Source organism: Achroia grisella, unplaced genomic scaffold (assembly GCF_030625045.1).
Source record: "Achroia grisella isolate CSIRO2021 unplaced genomic scaffold, CSIRO_AGI_Agris_v1 utg567, whole genome shotgun sequence".
Classification (NCBI taxonomy): Eukaryota; Metazoa; Arthropoda; class Insecta; order Lepidoptera; family Pyralidae; genus Achroia; species Achroia grisella.
This window is the reverse complement of record NW_026712947.1, coordinates 1,541,550-1,548,960: the sequence shown is the minus strand read 5'-3', so window position 1 is coordinate 1,548,960 and position 7,411 is coordinate 1,541,550.

The window sequence follows — 7,411 nt, the reverse complement described above, 5'->3', positions numbered from 1 at the left end:
CCATAGGTGTGGAATTTATTAAAATCCTTTCTTAGGGTATGCCTACGTCATAACATCTACCTGTACCTGTCCAGTGGTTGGGTCCGTCCAGGGGTGTGCGTTGATAGATCACAATGTCAGTCACCTTTGATTTATGTACATATATTTAGATTTCGCTCAATTTACATAATATATTTTTATATTATAGCCTGTGTGTTATTCTGATGTATAAGCTATATTACTGTAAAGTTTTATCAAAACACATTCAGTAGTTTTTACGTAAACTTTCACGTTCATACATAACTAGGTGAGCCGCGCAACTTCGTCTGTGTTTCATTTCCTCACCTTTTGCAATATTTGTCATTGCAGCTCCGCTCCTATTGGTCGTAGCGTAATGTTATATAGCTTAAAGCCTTCCTCGACAAATGGACTATCCAACATAAACATAATCTTTCAAATCGAACCAATAGTTCCTGAGATTAGCACGTTTAAACAAACAAACTCTTCAGTTTTATTATATATTATATAAGTAATAAGTTATATATTATATAACTTATTACTTATATTATATATTATATTAAGATATATATAAGATTATTTCGACATTGTCTGCAAGAAATATTCTAGTAGTTGTAAAGATAGATGAATAATCTATACATATAAATAAAATTGGAGTGTCTGTTTGTAATATTGGAATAACCATTTCTTACTACATGCATTTGACCTGGTACATATACCAAAATAACATTTTTTACAACTTTTGTCTGTCTGTCTGTTTATTCCGGTTAATCTCTGAAATGGGTGGACCGATTTTGACAGAACTTTTTTTGGCAGGTAGCTGATATAATAAGGAGTAACTTAGACTATTTTATTTTAGAAAAATTCTTTGGCTGAGCCGATTTTGACGGGATTTTATTTGAAAAATTAAAAAGTAAATTCCACGCGGACTCAGTCGCGGGAACAGCTAGTAAGCAATAAATAGATATTGTGTTCTTTTAACTAAAACCGATACAATAGAGTACATTATTACTTCCTCATTGATAAGGCATTTATTTGTACATATTTATCTCATTGCTGATTGACCCGGAGAATTTAGTTACGCCACAGAAATAAACAATGTCACAATATGTCACATTTCAACAGAATTGATGGCCTCGGTAGTCTAGCGGCTCACCACACCGCCTTACATCCGAAGAACGCGGGTTCTTCGCAAGACACAAACATTTGTATTCACGAGTATGATTGTTTGTATCGGTCTGGGTGTTTTCTATGTTATAATATAGGTATTTACGAAAAAAAAATTTGTGTCAGTTATCTAATAGACATAAGACGAGCCTTAGCTAGCTTAACTTGGGTATAGATGGCGCTTTGCAATATAGCTTGTGATTATGGTATTAAAAAAAAACAAAAATAACTGTTTACTTTATATAAAATCACAATTTCACCAATAGCCAATAGGTACTTCTATATATATATATTATAAATTATTATTATAAAGAGGTAATGTCTGTATGTTTGTTTGTTTTATTTGCTATTCTTAGGTGGCGCTATGCAAAATGTCCTGTGATTATGGTATTAAAAAAAAACAAAAATAACTGTTTACCTTATATAAAATCACAATTTCACCAATAGCCAATAGGTACTTCTATATATATATATTATAAATTATTATTATAAAGAGGTAATGTCTGTATGTTTGTTTGTTTTATTTGCTATTCTTAGGTGGCGCTATGCAAAATGTCCTGTGATTATGGTATTAAAAAAAAACAAAAATAACTGTTTACCTTATATAAAATCACAATTTCACCAATAACCAATAGGTACTTCTATATATATATTATAAATTATTATTATAAAGAGATAATGTCTGTATGTTCCTTTGTTATTCTTAGGTGGCCCTATGCAAAATGTCCTGTGATTATGGTATTAAAAAAAAACAAAAATAACTGTTTACCTTATATAAAATCACAATTTCACCAATAGCCAATAGGTACTTCTATATAAATATTACTAGCTGACCAGCCCGACTTCGTCTGCATCACACTTGTCATTATATATCGCTCAATTTACATAAATCTTTTTAAATTATGGCCTGTATGGTATACTGATATAAAAAACTTCATCCACTGTTTTATTTTACCTCCCTAAGGGTAAAATTTATACAAACTTTGAATGTCATATTTATTCATATTTAATCAACAGCCTCACAAATAAGTTTCAAGCTTTTAGCTTCAAAAATGACGATTCTTCCATACAATCTTTCATCCCCACTTTCAACCTCTTACAACCCTTTCTTCGCATTCAAAAGTAGCCTACGTCCTATCTCAGACTCTATCATCTGTGTACCAAATTTTCATTGAAATCAGTTCAGTAGTTTTGACGTGAAAGCAAGACAGACAGACAGACAGACAGAGTTACTTTCGCATTTATAATATTAGTAAGTAATGCTTGTTTGTTTTATTTGTTGTTCTTTAAAAGTTCTAATAAAAATCCGCGACATAAATTTTTTAAGGTTAACTCACTATATATATATATAACCTTTTTTCGTCATCATCGTAGTATAAAAAGTTACAGATTATTACTACGCTAACCAAAGTAGAGCAACAAAATTACGACATAATGCCCGGAAGCGGTCGTAAATTTACATGACTATGATATAAATATCTATTGCTTTGTAATCTAGAAAAAAATGATCGCATTATTACATTAATAATATGAAATAATAAGTCATTAAAAATATTTATATTAAAAAAAAATATTTCTTTTTAATTTTTTCACGGCCTCGGTGGTCTAGCGGTTTAGCACACCGCCTTACTTCCGATGGTCGCGGGTTCGATTCCTCGCACGGCACAAACATTTGTATTCATGAGTACGATTGTTTGTATCGGTCTGGGTATTTTCTATGTATAATATGTATGTATTAAAAAAAAACATATCTATGTATTTGTATCAGTTGTCTAGTATCCATAACACAAGCTTTAGGTAGTTTAATTTGGGTCTAGATGGCGCTGTGTGAATTGTCCTGAGATTATTTATTTATTTATTATTAAAGAATTATTGTCATTAATATTTATATAGTGCCCTATCTCTCTCTCCCTTTTATATATATATATATATATTTGGTGCCACTGAAAACCAGCTGTATGTTCACCTAGGACACACATTAAAGCTGAGTGGAGCCATTTCAGTGATTTTTGGATGTAAAAAATTATTATTTTATGTTTATTTTTAATTACCTACATGGTAAATTAAGTTTAATAAATTGTACATTTTATTTGCTCGTTTTTTTTTCGTTTGTCGTTTATATTGTATTTTTTACATTGCACTGAATAAAATATTTTTCTTTCTTTCTTTCTTTAAATATGTCAGCAGTAAGGAGGTGTACTTAACCACTGGACCATCGTGGCCGTACATAAATAAATTATGCGACATAAATTGGGATTAAAAAAATATTAAAACTCATTTATTATTTACTGGTGCACAGAACTCTTTGCATTCGGGCCACTAGCTGGCACGACAATTCCTTATTTCTATATTTATAATTTTATATGAATATTTGGTTGCTATTGTTTTGTTGCCTTTATTGCTCTTGCCTTTTGCTACCATATTAGTTTTGATACGAGATATATTTTTACTCCTTATTACATCTGCTACCTGCTAAAAAAAGTCCCGTCAAAATCGGTCCAGCCATTTCAGAGAACCAACCAAACAGACCGATAGACAGACAGACAAAAGTAGTAAAAAATGATATTTTGGTGTATGTACCGTATTTATATTCATATGCATGTAGTAAAAAACGGTTATTTCAATATTACAAAAAGACACTCCAATTTTATTTCTATGTATAGATTAACAGTTCATAGTAATATCCGCAATATTACTCATACACGTGCTAATCATTGATATGATCACTCTATTGTCATTCATAAAAAAAACATACATTTTACTGACACTCCAATTTTATTTATATGTATAGAGTATAGATTATACTTTTTTGTTGCGCCATAATTGCTACCATCGTTGGATGCACCGATCCCAGCGCCCTCCCACCTCTCTCCACACACACTCTCAAACAAATGGCAATTGAATAATTCACAACAGAGCAAATGGCGTTTCATAAAAGACCAAAGGAATCGGCTGCGATACAAACGATAAAAACGATTTCGGCAAAATACATTCAATTTAGATAATTTAATCACTGTGATTTCGTAATCACTTTTGACTTAGCGGGCATTATTGCAATCAAAGTTAATCACCAATACAATGAATAAACAAAACATTACAATAAATAATACCAGACCAGATCTAATATACTCTTATACTAGTTGTACCCGTGGATTCACCCGCATAAAATCTCTTATTCTGATGTATATTATCACCATCATCATCATCGCAGCCCGGAAGACGTCCACTGCTGGACATAGGCCTCACCCAAAGATCTACACGACGATCGGTCCTGCGCTGCTCGCATCCAATGCCTTCATTATTGTAAAGTTTCATCAAAATCCGTTCAGTAGCTTTTGTGTGAAAGAGTAACAAACATCAATCTATTTATACTCATAAATTTTCGCGTTTATAATATTAGTAAGTTAAAAAAAAATGTACATATAATGCTGGTATAGCTCACTCTACCATGGGAAACAAATATCCCCAAACACCATGCACTAAAAACATCTTTACATATTAGGAATTTATCATAATAGTTTCCAGGGAAACATAAACACGTTGTCCTTACCAGTATCTATAAATAAAAGCACATTCTGTCTATCTATCTACATATATATTATGTGTATGAAGCTTATTATAGATACTGTATTTATTTTAATTAGTACATATAGACGTTGTCCTTACCAGTACCTATAATAAAGCACATTCTGTCTATCTATCTACATATATATTCTGTGTATGAAGCTTATTATAGATACTGTATTTAAATTAATCTAAATATATATAACTCAAAGGTGACTGACATAGTGATCTATTAACGCACAGCCCAAACCACTGGTCGGATCGGGCTGAAATTTAACATGCAGGTAGATGTTATAACGAAGGCGTCCGCTAAGAAAGGATTTTGATTAGATCTACCCCCAAGGGGATAAAATAGGGGATGAAAGTTTGTATGAAACTTTGTCAATTTTAAATGGATCGGGCTGAGACTTTGCAGGCATAAAGCTGCTATGACGTAGGCATCCCCTACGACAATTTTTTCTTAAATTGCACCCCTAAGGGGATAAGTTAACGCGAGCAAACCGCGGGCAAAAGCTAGTTAGTACATATACACGTTAGCCTTACTAATACTTATAAATAAAAGCATATTCTGTCTATCTATCTATGCATCCTGTTTATGAAGCTTATATCTGTACTAATAGTATAAAGCTGAACAGTTTGTTTGTTTGAATGCGCTAATCTCAGGGACTACTGGTTCGAATTGAATAATTATTTTTGGGTTGGATAGGCCATTTGATGAGGAAGGCTATATAACATTACGCTATGACTAATAGGAGCAGAGTTGCGATGAAAAATATTGCAAAAGGTGGAGAAATGAAACGCAGAAGAAGTTGCGTGGGTCAGTATAGGTTATAATAATTAGTACATTTACAAAAATAAGCCCGAAGAATTGCGACTTCGAAGTGGCAATGGGCAGGGCACATAGCTCGTAGGACAGATGGCCGTTGGGGCAGTAAAGTCCTCGAGTGGCGACCACGGACCGGAAGACGCAGCGTGGGAAAGCCTCCAGCAAGGTGGACCGACGATCTGGTCAAGATCGCTGGAAGGCATTGGATGCGAGCAGCGCAGGACCGATCGTCGTGGGATCTTTGGGGGAGGCCTATGTCCAGCAGTGGACGTCTTCCGGGCTGCGATGATGATGATGATGATGATTACAAAAATAAAAGCATATTCTGTCTATCTTTCTATGCATTCTCTTTATTAAGCTTCGTAGTACTCGTACTTATATATGTATATTATACATATAGCATTGGCCGTACCAGTACTTATAAATAACATAATTAATTAATCTATAACGTTGGCTTGAAGAGAGTACCGAGTTTGTTGATTTCTCTTTGTTTACGGTAACAGAAATAAATTCAGACTTGATAGTTTTTAAGGAATCTAAGTTAAAGGTTGTAATCATTTGACACTAGCGATAGCGTATTCGTCCGGCTGGTCAGATTCGTGTTATCAACATAAGTTGTCTGGCAGGCAAAGAGTGGGCAAATCGTCCATTACTTCATGAAACTTTGTACCAGATTGATAATGTGATGACTTACGCGTGATATTAGTCATTGTTATCAATCGGGATTAGTATAATACTATTGCGATTGATATAAAGATCTACGAGCCCCAAATCCGCTGTCGTTTGCGTTGATTTTATATACTAAAAACGAATTAATGTCAGGGGATCGATTTTTAATTTGTTAGTACAAATTAACCATTTCAGAGATTAGCCGGAACAAACAGACAGACAGACAAAAATTGTAAAATTGTTATTTAGGTGTATGTATCGCATTTATTCATATGCATGTAGTAAAAAACAGTTATTTAACAGACACTCAAATTTTATTTATTTTGAGTTTGAATTTGAATAAATATCAATTTAATAATGAAAATTTTCCTAACAATCACATCATCACAACGCGATTTGTCGAATCTAAGGATTAGATATTTAAAGAGATTGTCTGCCTCTGATAAAATGACGGAATCGAACTTGTTACGTTTTGACCCATTGATAACAATTTGTCTAGATAAATTCATAATTTATCTGTAGGTTATAATAGTGCCTACAAATTTTTATAAGTAACAAATAATGTAATACCTACTCAATTTATTATATACATACATACAATAAAATAATTTGATAAAGAAGTAAGTACAGTGGATGTGAGAAATTTGAATGTATTTTAATATATTATAAATAAATTTACAAAAGAGGGCCGTTCGCTCCATTTATGGTATGGATTCCAGGGAGTCTTTACGAGAGAGTTTTAAGGAATCAAATATCCTCACCGTTGCTTCTCAATACATTTATGAAAATATCATCTATGCCAGGAAGAATATAGACAGTTTCAAAAGAGTTAGTGATTGCACTAATAAAAGCTTATGTAACAATAACAAACTGATTTTACCTAAAAATCGTTTAACTAAAGTTAGTAATTCGTTTTATGGAAATTGCGTAAGGTTTTACAATAAAATACCAGAGTCTGTTATAAATCTGCCAGAAAAAAGATTTAAATGTCAAATAAAACAGTTCCTTTGCAAAAAAGCTTACTATAAAATTGAAGAATTCGTTAACGATAATAATGTTTTTATAGAAAAACTTTAAATCCATAGCGCTGACAATATTATCTGATTACAGTAATAATGAGTGCGTAGCGATTTCTATGTTGATTATCGCATGCCTCTTACTTGTTATACTGTAATTATTTATATAAAA